The sequence below is a fragment of the Tachypleus tridentatus genome, chromosome 8 (genome assembly GCF_004210375.1).
Source record: "Tachypleus tridentatus isolate NWPU-2018 chromosome 8, ASM421037v1, whole genome shotgun sequence".
In the NCBI taxonomy this organism is placed as follows: Eukaryota; Metazoa; Arthropoda; class Merostomata; order Xiphosura; family Limulidae; genus Tachypleus; species Tachypleus tridentatus.
The window spans coordinates 151,868,621-151,881,829 of NC_134832.1; positions in this window are offsets into that span (position 1 = coordinate 151,868,621).

A 13,209-nucleotide genomic window follows, 5' to 3' on the forward strand; every position below is an offset into this window, starting at 1 on the left:
AAGTTAGAGAAGTGGAAATCACTGTTGATTCTTCATGCAAGTTTCAGATTCAGTATAAAGTTAGAGAAGTGGAAATCACTGTTGACTCTTCATGCAAGTTTCAGATTCAATATAAAGTTAGAGAAATGGAAATCTGTTCACTCTTCATGCAAGTTTCTGATTCAATATAAAGTTAGAGAAGTGGAAATCACTGTTGATTCTTCATGCAAGTTTCAGATTCAGTATAAAGTTAGAGAAGTGAAAATCACTGTTGATTCTTCATGCAAGTTTCCGATTCAGTATAAAGTTAGAGAAGTGGAAGTCACTGTTGATTCTTCATGCAAGTGTCAGATTCAATATAAAGTTAGAGAAGTGGAAATCACTGTTGATTCTTCATGCAATTGTCAGATTCAGTATAAAGTTAGAGAAGTGGAAATCACTGTTGACTCTTCATGCAAGTTTCAGATTCAATATAAAGTTAAAGAAGTGGAAATCACTGTTGATTCTTCATGCAAGTTTCAGATTCAGTATAAAGTTAGAGAAGTGGAAATCACTGTTGACTCTTCATGCAAGTTTCAGATTCAATATAAAGTTAGAGAAGTGGAAATCACTGTTGACTCTTCATGCAAGTTTCTGATTCAATATAAAGTTAGAGAAGTGGAAATCACTGTTGATTCTTCATGCAAGTTTCAGATTCAATATAAAGTTAGAGAAGTGGAAATCACTGTTGACTCTTCATGCAAGTTTCAGATTCAATATAAAGTTAGAGAAGTGGAAATCACTGTTGACTCTTCATGTAAGTTTCAGATTCAGTATAAAGTTAGAGAAGTGGAAATCACTGTTGATTCTTCATGTAAGTTTCAGATTCAGTATAAAGTTAGAGAAGTGGAAATCACTGTTGATTATTCATGTAAGTTTCAGATTCAATATAAAGTTAGAGAAGTGGAAATCACTGTTGACTCTTCATGTAAGTTTCAGATTCAGTATAAAGATAGAGAAGTAGAAATCACTGTTGATTCTTCATGTAAGTTTCAGATTCAGTATAAAGTTAGAGAAGTGGAAATCACTGTTGACTCTTCATGCAAGTTTCAGATTCAATATAAAGTTAGAGAAGTGGAAATCACTGTTGATTCTTCATGCAAGTTTCAGATTCAATATAAAGTTAGAGAAGTGGAAATCACTGTTGACTCTTCATGTAAGTTTCAAATTCAGTATAAAGTTAGAGAAGTGGAAATCACTGTTGACTCTTCATTTAAGTTTCAGATTCAATATAAAGTTAGAGAAGTGGAAATCACTGTTGATTCTTCACGTAAGTTTCAGATTCAGTATAAAGTTAGAGAAGTGGAAATCACTGTTGACTCTTCATGCAAGTTTCAGATTCAATATAAAGTTAGAGAAGTGGAAATCACTGTTGACTCTTCATGCAAGTTTCAGATTCAATATAAAGTTAGAGAAGTGGAAATCTGTTGACTCTTCATGCAAGTTTCAGATTCAATATAAAGTTAGAGAAGTGGAAATCACTGTTGACTCTTCATGCAAGTTTCAGATTCAATATAAAGTTAGAGAAGTGGAAATCACTGTTGACTCTTCATGCAAGTTTCTGATTCAATATAAAGTTAGAGAAGTGGAAATCACTGTAGTTTCTTCATCCAAGTTTCTGATTCAATATAAAGTTAGAGAAGTGGAAATCACTGTTGATTCTTCATGCAAGTTTCAGATTCAATATAAAGTTAGAGAAGTGGAAATCACTGTTGACTCTTCATGCAAGTTTCAGATTCAATATAAAGTTAGAGAAGTGGAAATAACTGTTGATTCTTCATGCAAGTGTCAGATTCAGTATAAAGTTAGAGAAGTGGAAATCACTGTTGACTCTTCATGCAAGTTTCAGATTCAATATAAAGTTAGAGAAGTGGAAATCACTGTTCATTCTTCATGCAAGTTTCAGATTCAATATAAAGTTAGAGAAGTGGAAATCACTGTTCATTCTTCATGCAAGTTTCAGATTCAATATAAAGTTAGAGAAGTGGAAATCACTGTTGACTCTTCATGTAAGTTTCAGATTTAGTATAAAGTTAGAGAAGTGGATATCACTGTTGATTCTTCACGTAAGTTTCAGATTCAGTATAAAGTTAGAGAAGTGGAAATCACTGTTGACTCTTCATGCAAGTTTCAGATTCAATATAAAGTTAGAGAAATGGAAATCTGTTGACTCTTCATGCAAGTTTCAGATTCAATATAAAGTTAGAGAAGTGGAAATCTGTTGACTCTTCATGCAAGTTTCAGATTCAATATAAAGTTATAGAAGTGGAAATCACTGTTGACTCTTCATGCAAGTTTCAGATTCAATATAAAGTTAGAGAAGTGGAAATCACTGTTGACTCTTCATGCAAGTTTCTGATTCAATATAAAGTTAGAGAAGTGGAAATCACTGTTGATTCTTCATGCAAGTTTCAGATTCAGTATAAAGTTAGAGAAGTGAAAATCACTGTTGATTCTTCATGCAAGTTTCCGATTCAGTATAAAGTTAGAGAAGTGGAAATCAGTGTTGATTCTTCATGCAAGTGTCACATTCAATATAAAGTTAGAGAAGTGGAAATCATTGTTGATTCTTCATGCAATTGTCAGATTCAGTATAAAGTTAGAGAAGTGGAAATCACTGTTGACTCTTCATGCAAGTTTCAGATTCAATATAAAGTTAGAGAAGTGGAAATCTGTTGACTCTTCATGCAAGTTTCAGATTCAATATAAAGTTAGAGAAGTGGAAATCACTGTTGACTCTTCATGTAAGTTTCAGATTCAATATAAGGTTAGAGAAGTGGAAATCACTGTTGATTCTTCATGCAAGTTTCAGATTCAGTATAAAGTTAGAGAAGTGGAAATCATTGTTGATTCTTCATGCAAGTTTCAGATTCAATATAAAGTCAGAGAAGTGGAAATCACTGTTGACTCTCAATGTAAGTTTCAGATTCAGTATAAAGTTAGAGAAGTGGAAATCACTGTTGATTCTTCATTAAGTTTCAGATTCAGTATAAAGTTAGAGAAGTGGAAATTACTGTTGATTATTCATGTAAGTTTCAGATTCAATATAAAGTTAGAGAAGTGGAAATCACTGTTGACTCTTCATGTAAGTTTCAGATTCAGTATAAAGATAGAGAAGTAGAAATCACTGTTGATTCTTCATGTAAGTTTCAGATTCAGTATAAAGTTAGAGAAGTGGAAATCACTGTTGACTCTTCATGCAAGTTTCAGATTCAATATAAAGTTAGAGAAGTGGAAATCACTGTTGATTCTTCATGCAAGTTTCAGATTCAGTATAAAGTTAGAGAAGTGGAAATCACTGTTGACTCTTCATGTGAGTTTCAAATTCAGTATAAAGTTAGAGAAGTGGAAATCACTGTTGACTCTTCATTTAAGTTTCATATTCAATATAAAGTTAGAGAAGTGGAAATCACTGTTGATTCTTCATGCAAGTTTCAGATTCAGTATAAAGTTAGAGAAGTGGAAATCACTGTTGACTCTTCATGTGAGTTTCAAATTCAGTATAAAGTTAGAGAAGTGGAAATCACTGTTGACTCTTCATTTAAGTTTCATATTCAATATAAAGTTAGAGAAGTGGAAATCACTGTTGATTCTTCATGCAAGTTTCAGATTCAATATAAAGTTAGAGAAGTGGAAATCACTGTTGACTCTTCATGCAAGTTTCAGATTCAATATAAAGTTAGAGAAGTGGAAATAACTGTTGATTCTTCATGCAAGTGTCAGATTCAGTATAAAGTTAGAGAAGTGGAAATCACTGTTGACTCTTCATGCAAGTTTCAGATCCAATATAAAGTTAGAGAAGTGGAAATCACTGTTAATTCTTCATGCAAGTTTCAGATTCAATATAAAGTTAGAGAAGTGGAAATCACTGTTCATTCTTCATGCAAGTTTCAGATTCAATATAAAGTTAGAGAAGTGGAAATCACTGTTGACTCTTCATGTAAGTTTCAGATTCAGTATAAAGTTAGAGAAGTGGAAATCACTGTTGATTCTTCACGTAAGTTTCAGATTCAGTATAAAGTTAGAGAAGTGGAAATCACTGTTGACTCTTCATGCCAGTTTCAGATTCAATATAAAGTTAGAGAAATGGAAATCTGTTGACTCTTCATGCAAGTTTCAGATTCAATATAAAGTTAGAGAAGTGGAAATCTGTTGACTCTTCATGCAAGTTTCAGATTCAATATAAAGTTATAGAAGTGGAAATCACTGTTGACTCTTCATGCAAGTTTCAGATTCAATATAAAGTTAGAGAAGTGGAAATCACTGTTGACTCTTCATGCAAGTTTCTGATTCAATATAAAGTTAGAGAAGTGGAAATCACTGTTGATTCTTCATGCAAGTTTCAGATTCAGTATAAAGTTAGAGAAGTGAAAATCACTGTTGATTCTTCATGCAAGTTTCCGATTCAGTATAAAGTTAGAGAAGTGGAAATCACTGTTGATTCTTCATGCAAATGTCACATTCAATATAAAGTTAGAGAAGTGGAAATCACTCTTGATTCTTCATGCAATTGTCAGATTCAGTATAAAGTTAGAGAAGTGGAAATCACTGTTGACTCTTCATGCAAGTTTCAGATTCAATATAAAGTTAGAGAAGTGGAAATCTGTTGACTCTTCATGCAAGTTTCAGATTCAATATAAAGTTAGAGAAGTGGAAATCACTGTTGACTCTTCATGTAAGTTTCAGATTCAATATAAGGTTAGAGAAGTGGAAATCACTGTTGATTCTTCATGCAAGTTTCAGATTCAGTATAAAGTTAGAGAAGTGGAAATCACTGTTGATTCTTCATGCAAGTTTCAGATTCAGTATAAAGTTAGAGAAGTGGAAATCACTGTTGATTATTCATGTAAGTTTCAGATTCAATATAAAGTTAGAGAAGTGGAAATCACTGTTGACTCTTCATGTAAGTTTCAGATTCAGTATAAAGATAGACAAGTAGAAATCACTGTTGATTCTTCATGTAAGTTTCAGATTCAGTATAAAGTTAGAGAAGTGGAAATCACTGTTGACTCTTCATGCAAGTTTCAGATTCAATATAAAGTTAGAGAAGTGGAAATCACTGTTGATTCTTCATGCAAGTTTCAGATTCAGTATAAAGTTAGAGAAGTGAAAATCACTGTTGATTCTTCATGCAAGTTTCCGATTCAGTATAAAGTTAGAGAAGTGGAAATCAGTGTTGATTCTTCATGCAAGTGTCACATTCAATATAAAGTTAGAGAAGTGGAAATCACTGTTGATTCTTCATGCAATTGTCAGATTCAGTATAAAGTTAGAGAAGTGGAAATCACTGTTGACTCTTCATGCAAGTTTCAGATTCAATATAAAGTTAGAGAAGTGGAAATCTGTTGACTCTTCATGCAAGTTTCAGATTCAATATAAAGTTAGAGAAGTGGAAATCACTGTTGACTCTTCATGTAAGTTTCAGATTCAATATAAGGTTAGAGAAGTGGAAATCACTGTTGATTCTTCATGCAAGTTTCAGATTCAGTATAAAGTTAGAGAAGTGGAAATCATTGTTGATTCTTCATGCAAGTTTCAGATTCAATATAAAGTCAGAGAAGTGGAAATCACTGTTGACTCTCAATGTAAGTTTCAGATTCAGTATAAAGTTAGAGAAGTGGAAATCACTGTTGATTCTTCATTAAGTTTCAGATTCAGTATAAAGTTAGAGAAGTGGAAATTACTGTTGATTATTCATGTAAGTTTCAGATTCAATATAAAGTTAGAGAAGTGGAAATCACTGTTGACTCTTCATGTAAGTTTCAGATTCAGTATAAAGATAGAGAAGTAGAAATCACTGTTGATTCTTCATGTAAGTTTCAGATTCAGTATAAAGTTAGAGAAGTGGAAATCACTGTTGACTCTTCATGCAAGTTTCAGATTCAATATAAAGTTAGAGAAGTGGAAATCACTGTTGATTCTTCATGCAAGTTTCAGATTCAGTATAAAGTTAGAGAAGTGGAAATCACTGTTGACTCTTCATGTGAGTTTTAAATTCAGTATAAAGTTAGAGAAGTGGAAATCACTGTTGACTCTTCATTTAAGTTTCATATTCAATATAAAGTTAGAGAAGTGGAAATCACTGTTGATTCTTCATGCAAGTTTCAGATTCAGTATAAAGTTAGAGAAGTGGAAATCACTGTTGACTCTTCATGTGAGTTTCAAATTCAGTATAAAGTTAGAGAAGTGGAAATCACTGTTGACTCTTCATTTAAGTTTCATATTCAATATAAAGTTAGAGAAGTGGAAATCACTGTTGATTCTTCATGCAAGTTTCAGATTCAATATAAAGTTAGAGAAGTGGAAATCACTGTTGACTCTTCATGCAAGTTTCAGATTCAATATAAAGTTAGAGAAGTGGAAATAACTGTTGATTCTTCATGCAAGTGTCAGATTCAGTATAAAGTTAGAGAAGTGGAAATCACTGTTGACTCTTCATGCAAGTTTCAGATCCAATATAAAGTTAGAGAAGTGGAAATCACTGTTCATTCTTCATGCAAGTTTCAGATTCAATATAAAGTTAGAGAAGTGGAAATCACTGTTCATTCTTCATGCAAGTTTCAGATTCAATATAAAGTTAGAGAAGTGGAAATCACTGTTGACTCTTCATGTAAGTTTCAGATTCAGTATAAAGTTAGAGAAGTGGAAATCACTGTTGATTCTTCACGTAAGTTTCAGATTCAGTATAAAGTTAGAGAAGTGGAAATCACTGTTGACTCTTCATGCCAGTTTCAGATTCAATATAAAGTTAGAGAAATGGAAATCTGTTGACTCTTCATGCAAGTTTCAGATTCAATATAAAGTTAGAGAAGTGGAAATCTGTTGACTCTTCATGCAAGTTTCAGATTCAATATAAAGTTATAGAAGTGGAAATCACTGTTGACTCTTCATGCAAGTTTCAGATTCAATATAAAGTTAGAGAAGTGGAAATCACTGTTGACTCTTCATGCAAGTTTCTGATTCAATATAAAGTTAGAGAAGTGGAAATCACTGTTGATTCTTCATGCAAGTTTCAGATTCGGTATAAAGTTAGAGAAGTGAAAATCACTGTTGATTCTTCATGCAAGTTTCCGATTCAGTATAAAGTTAGAGAAGTGGAAATCACTGTTGATTCTTCATGCAAGTGTCACATTCAATATAAAGTTAGAGAAGTGGAAATCACTGTTGATTCTTCATGCAATTGTCAGATTCAGTATAAAGTTAGAGAAGTGGAAATCACTGTTGACTCTTCATGCAAGTTTCAGATTCAATATAAAGTTAGAGAAGTGGAAATCTGTTGACTCTTCATGCAAGTTTCAGATTCAATATAAAGTTAGAGAAGTGGAAATCACTGTTGACTCTTCATGTAAGTTTCAGATTCAATATAAGGTTAGAGAAGTGGAAATCTCTGTTGATTCTTCATGCAAGTTTCAGATTCAGTATAAAGTTAGAGAAGTGGAAATCATTGTTGATTCTTCATGCAAGTTTCAGATTCAATATAAAGTTAGAGAAGTGGAAATCACTGTTGACTCTCAATGTAAGTTTCAGATTCAGTATAAAGTTAGAGAAGTGGAAATCACTGTTGATTCTTCATGCAAGTTTCAGATTCAGTATAAAGTTAGAGAAGTGGAAATCACTGTTGATTATTCATGTAAGTTTCAGATTCAATATAAAGTTAGGGAAGTGGAAATCACTGTTGACTCTTCATGTAAGTTTCAGATTCAGTATAAAGATAGAGAAGTAGAAATCACTGTTGATTCTTCATGTAAGTTTCAGATTCAGTATAAAGTTAGAGAAGTGGAAATCACTGTTGACTCTTCATGCAAGTTTCAGATTCAATATAAAGTTAGAGAAGTGGAAATCACTGTTGATTCTTCATGCAAGTTTCAGATTCAGTATAAAGTTAGAGAAGTGGAAATCACTGTTGACTCTTCATGTGAGTTTCAAATTCAGTATAAAGTTAGAGAAGTGGAAATCACTGTTGACTCTTCATTTAAGTTTCATATTCAATATAAAGTTAGAGAAGTGGAAATCACTGTTGATTCTTCACGTAAGTTTCAGATTCAGTATAAAGTTAGAGAAGTAGAAATCACTGTTGACTCTTCATGTAAGTTTCAGATTCAGTATAAAGATAGAGAAGTAGAAATCACTGTTGATTCTTCATGTAAGTTTCAGATTCAGTATAAAGTTAGAGAAGTGGAAATCACTGTTGACTCTTCATGCAAGTTTCAGATTCAATATAAAGTTAGAGAAGTGGAAATCACTGTTGATTCTTCATGTAAGTTTCAGATTCAGTATAAAGTTAGAGAAGTGGAAATCACTGTTGATTATTCATGTAAGTTTCAGATTCAATATAAAGTTAGAGAAGTGGAAATCACTGTTGATTCTTCATGCAAGTTTCAGATTCAGTATAAAGTTAGAGAAGTGAAAATCACTGTTGATTCTTCATGCAAGTTTCCGATTCAGTATAAAGTTAGAGAAGTGGAAATCAGTGTTGATTCTTCATGCAAGTGTCACATTCAATATAAAGTTAGAGAAGTGGAAATCACTGTTGATTCTTCATGCAATTGTCAGATTCAGTATAAAGTTAGAGAAGTGGAAATCACTGTTGACTCTTCATGCAAGTTTCAGATTCAATATAAAGTTAGAGAAGTGGAAATCTGTTGACTCTTCATGCAAGTTTCAGATTCAATATAAAGTTAGAGAAGTGGAAATCACTGTTGACTCTTCATGTAAGTTTCAGATTCAATATAAGGTTAGAGAAGTGGAAATCACTGTTGATTCTTCATGCAAGTTTCAGATTCAGTATAAAGTTAGAGAAGTGGAAATCATTGTTGATTCTTCATGCAAGTTTCAGATTCAATATAAAGTCAGAGAAGTGGAAATCACTGTTGACTCTCAATGTAAGTTTCAGATTCAGTATAAAGTTAGAGAAGTGGAAATCACTGTTGATTCTTCATTAAGTTTCAGATTCAGTATAAAGTTAGAGAAGTGGAAATTACTGTTGATTATTCATGTAAGTTTCAGATTCAATATAAAGTTAGAGAAGTGGAAATCACTGTTGACTCTTCATGTAAGTTTCAGATTCAGTATAAAGATAGAGAAGTAGAAATCACTGTTGATTCTTCACGTAAGTTTCAGATTCAGTATAAAGTTAGAGAAGTGGAAATCACTGTTGACTCTTCATGCAAGTTTCAGATTCAATATAAAGTTAGAGAAGTGGAAATCACTGTTGATTCTTCATGCAAGTTTCAGATTCAGTATAAAGTTAGAGAAGTGGAAATCACTGTTGACTCTTCATGCAAGTTTCAGATTCAATATAAAGTTAGAGAAGTGGAAATCTGTTGACTCTTCATGCAAGTTTCAGATTCAATATAAAGTTAGAGAAGTGGAAATCACTGTTGACTCTTCATGCAAGTTTCAGATTCAGTATAAAGATAGAGAAGTAGAAATCACTGTTGATTCTTCATGTAAGTTTCAGATTCAGTATAAAGTTAGAGAAGTGGAAATCATTGTTGACTCTTCATGCAAGTTTCAGATTCAATATAAAGTTAGAGAAGTGGAAATCACTGTTGATTCTTCATGCAAGTTTCAGATTCAGTATAAAGTTAGAGAAGTGGAAATCACTGTTGACTCTTCATGTGAGTTTCAAATTCAGTATAAAGTTAGAGAAGTGGAAATCACTGTTGACCCTTCATTTAAGTTTCATATTCAATATAAAGTTAGAGAAGTGGAAATCACTGTTGATTCTTCACGTAAGTTTCAGATTCAGTATAAAGTTAGAGAAGTGGAAATCACTGTTGACTCTTCATGTAAGTTTCAGATTCAGTATAGAGATAGAGAAGTAGAAATCACTGTTGATTCTTCATGTAAGTTTCAGATTCAGTATAAAGTTAGAGAAGTGGAAATCACTGTTGACTCTTCATGCAAGTTTCAGATTCAATATAAAGTTAGAGAAGTGGAAATCACTGTTGACTCTTCATGCAAGTTTCAGATTCAATATAAAGTTAGAGAAGTGGAAATCTGTTGACTCTTCATGCAAGTTTCAGATTCAATATAAAGTTAGAGAAGTGGAAATCACTGTTGACTTTTCATGCAAGTTTCAGATTCAATATAAAGTTAGAGAAGTGGAAATCACTGTTGACTCTTCATGCAAGTTTCTGATTCAATATAAAGTTAGAGAAGTGGAAATCGCTGTTGATTCTTCATGCAAGTTTCAGATTCAGTATAAAGTTAGAGAAGTGGAAAACACTGTTGATTCTTCATGCAAGTTTCAGATTCAGTATAAAGTTAGAAAAGTGGAAATCACTGTTGACTCTTCATTCAAGTTTCAGATTCAATATAAAGTTAGAGAAGTGGAAATCACTGTTGATTCTTCATGCAAGTGTCAGATTCAATATAAAGTTAGAGAAGTGGAAATCACTGTTGATTCTTCATGCAATTGTCAGATTCAGTATAAAGTTAGAGAAGTGGAAATCACTGTTGACTCTTCATGCAAGTTTCAGATTCAATATAAAGTTAGAGAAGTGGAAATCTGTTGACTCTTCATGCAAGTTTCAGATTCAATATAAAGTTAGAGAAGTGGAAATCACTGTTGATTCTTCACGTAAGTTTCAGATTCAGTATAAAGTTAGAGAAGTGGAAATCACTGTTGACTCTTCATGCAAGTGTCAGATTCAATATAAAGTTAGAGAAGTGGAAATCACTGTTGACTCTTCATGCAAGTTTCAGATTCAATATAAAGTTAGAGAAGTGGAAATCACTGTTGACTCTTCATGTAAGTTTCAGATTCAGTATAAAGTTAGAGAAGTGGAAATCACTGTTGATTCTTCATGTAAGTTTCAGATTCAGTATAAAGTTAGAGAAGTGGAAATCACTGTTGATTATTCATGTAAGTTTCAGATTCAATATAAAGTTAGAGAAGTGGAAATCACTGTTGATTCTTCATGCAAGTTTCAGATTCAGTATAAAGTTAGAGAAGTGAAAATCACTGTTGATTCTTCATGCAAGTTTCCGATTCAGTATAAAGTTAGAGAAGTGGAAATCAGTGTTGATTCTTCATGCAAGTGTCACATTCAATATAAAGTTAGAGAAGTGGAAATCACTGTTGATTCTTCATGCAATTGTCAGATTCAGTATAAAGTTAGAGAAGTGGAAATCACTGTTGACTCTTCATGCAAGTTTCAGATTCAATATAAAGTTAGAGAAGTGTAAATCTGTTGACTCTTCATGCAAGTTTCAGATTCAATATAAAGTTAGAGAAGTGGAAATCACTGTTGACTCTTCATGTAAGTTTCAGATTCAATATAAGGTTAGAGAAGTGGAAATCACTGTTGATTCTTCATGCAAGTTTCAGATTCAGTATAAAGTTAGAGAAGTGGAAATCATTGTTGATTCTTCATGCAAGTTTCAGATTCAATATAAAGTCAGAGAAGTGGAAATCACTGTTGACTCTCAATGTAAGTTTCAGATTCAGTATAAAGTTAGAGAAGTGGAAATCACTGTTGATTCTTCATTAAGTTTCAGATTCAGTATAAAGTTAGAGAAGTGGAAATCACTGTTGATTATTCATGTAAGTTTCAGATTCAATATAAAGTTAGAGAAGTGGAAATCACTGTTGACTCTTCATGTAAGTTTCAGATTCAGTATAAAGATAGAGAAGTAGAAATCACTGTTGATTCTTCACGTAAGTTTCAGATTCAGTATAAAGTTAGAGAAGTGGAAATCACTGTTGACTCTTCATGCAAGTTTCAGATTCAATATAAAGTTAGAGAAGTGGAAATCACTGTTGATTCTTCATGCAAGTTTCAGATTCAGTATAAAGTTAGAGAAGTGGAAATCACTGTTGACTCTTCATGCAAGTTTCAGATTCAATATAAAGTTAGAGAAGTGGAAATCTGTTGACTCTTCATGCAAGTTTCAGATTCAATATAAAGTTAGAGAAGTGGAAATCACTGTTGACTCTTCATGCAAGTTTCAGATTCAGTATAAAGATAGAGAAGTAGAAATCACTGTTGATTCTTCATGTAAGTTTCAGATTCAGTATAAAGTTAGAGAAGTGGAAATCACTGTTGACTCTTCATGCAAGTTTCAGATTCAATATAAAGTTAGAGAAGTGGAAATCACTGTTGATTCTTCATGCAAGTTTCAGATTCAGTATAAAGTTAGAGAAGTGGAAATCACTGTTGACTCTTCATGTGAGTTTCAAATTCAGTATAAAGTTAGAGAAGTGGAAATCACTGTTGACCCTTCATTTAAGTTTCATATTCAATATAAAGTTAGAGAAGTGGAAATCACTGTTGATTCTTCACGTAAGTTTCAGATTCAGTATAAAGTTAGAGAAGTGGAAATCACTGTTGACTCTTCATGTAAGTTTCAGATTCAGTATAGAGATAGAGAAGTAGAAATCACTGTTGATTCTTCATGTAAGTTTCAGATTCAGTATAAAGTTAGAGAAGTGGAAATCACTGTTGACTCTTCATGCAAGTTTCAGATTCAATATAAAGTTAGAGAAGTGGAAATCACTGTTGACTCTTCATGCAAGTTTCAGATTCAATATAAAGTTAGAGAAGTGGAAATCTGTTGACTCTTCATGCAAGTTTCAGATTCAATATAAAGTTAGAGAAGTGGAAATCACTGTTGACTTTTCATGCAAGTTTCAGATTCAATATAAAGTTAGAGAAGTGGAAATCACTGTTGACTCTTCATGCAAGTTTCTGATTCAATATAAAGTTAGAGAAGTGGAAATCGCTGTTGATTCTTCATGCAAGTTTCAGATTCAGTATAAAGTTAGAGAAGTGGAAAACACTGTTGATTCTTCATGCAAGTTTCCGATTCAGTATAAAGTTAGAAAAGTGGAAATCACTGTTGACTCTTCATTCAAGTTTCAGATTCAATATAAAGTTAGAGAAGTGGAAATCACTGTTGATTCTTCATGCAAGTGTCAGATTCAATATAAAGTTAGAGAAGTGGAAATCACTGTTGATTCTTCATGCAATTGTCAGATTCAGTATAAAGTTAGAGAAGTGGAAATCACTGTTGACTCTTCATGCAAGTTTCAGATTCAATATAAAGTTAGAGAAGTGGAAATCTGTTGACTCTTCATGCAAGTTTCAGATTCAATATAAAGTTAGAGAAGTGGAAATCACTGTTGACTCTTCATGTAAGTTTCAGATTCAATATAAGGTTAGAGAAGTGGAAATCACTGTTGAT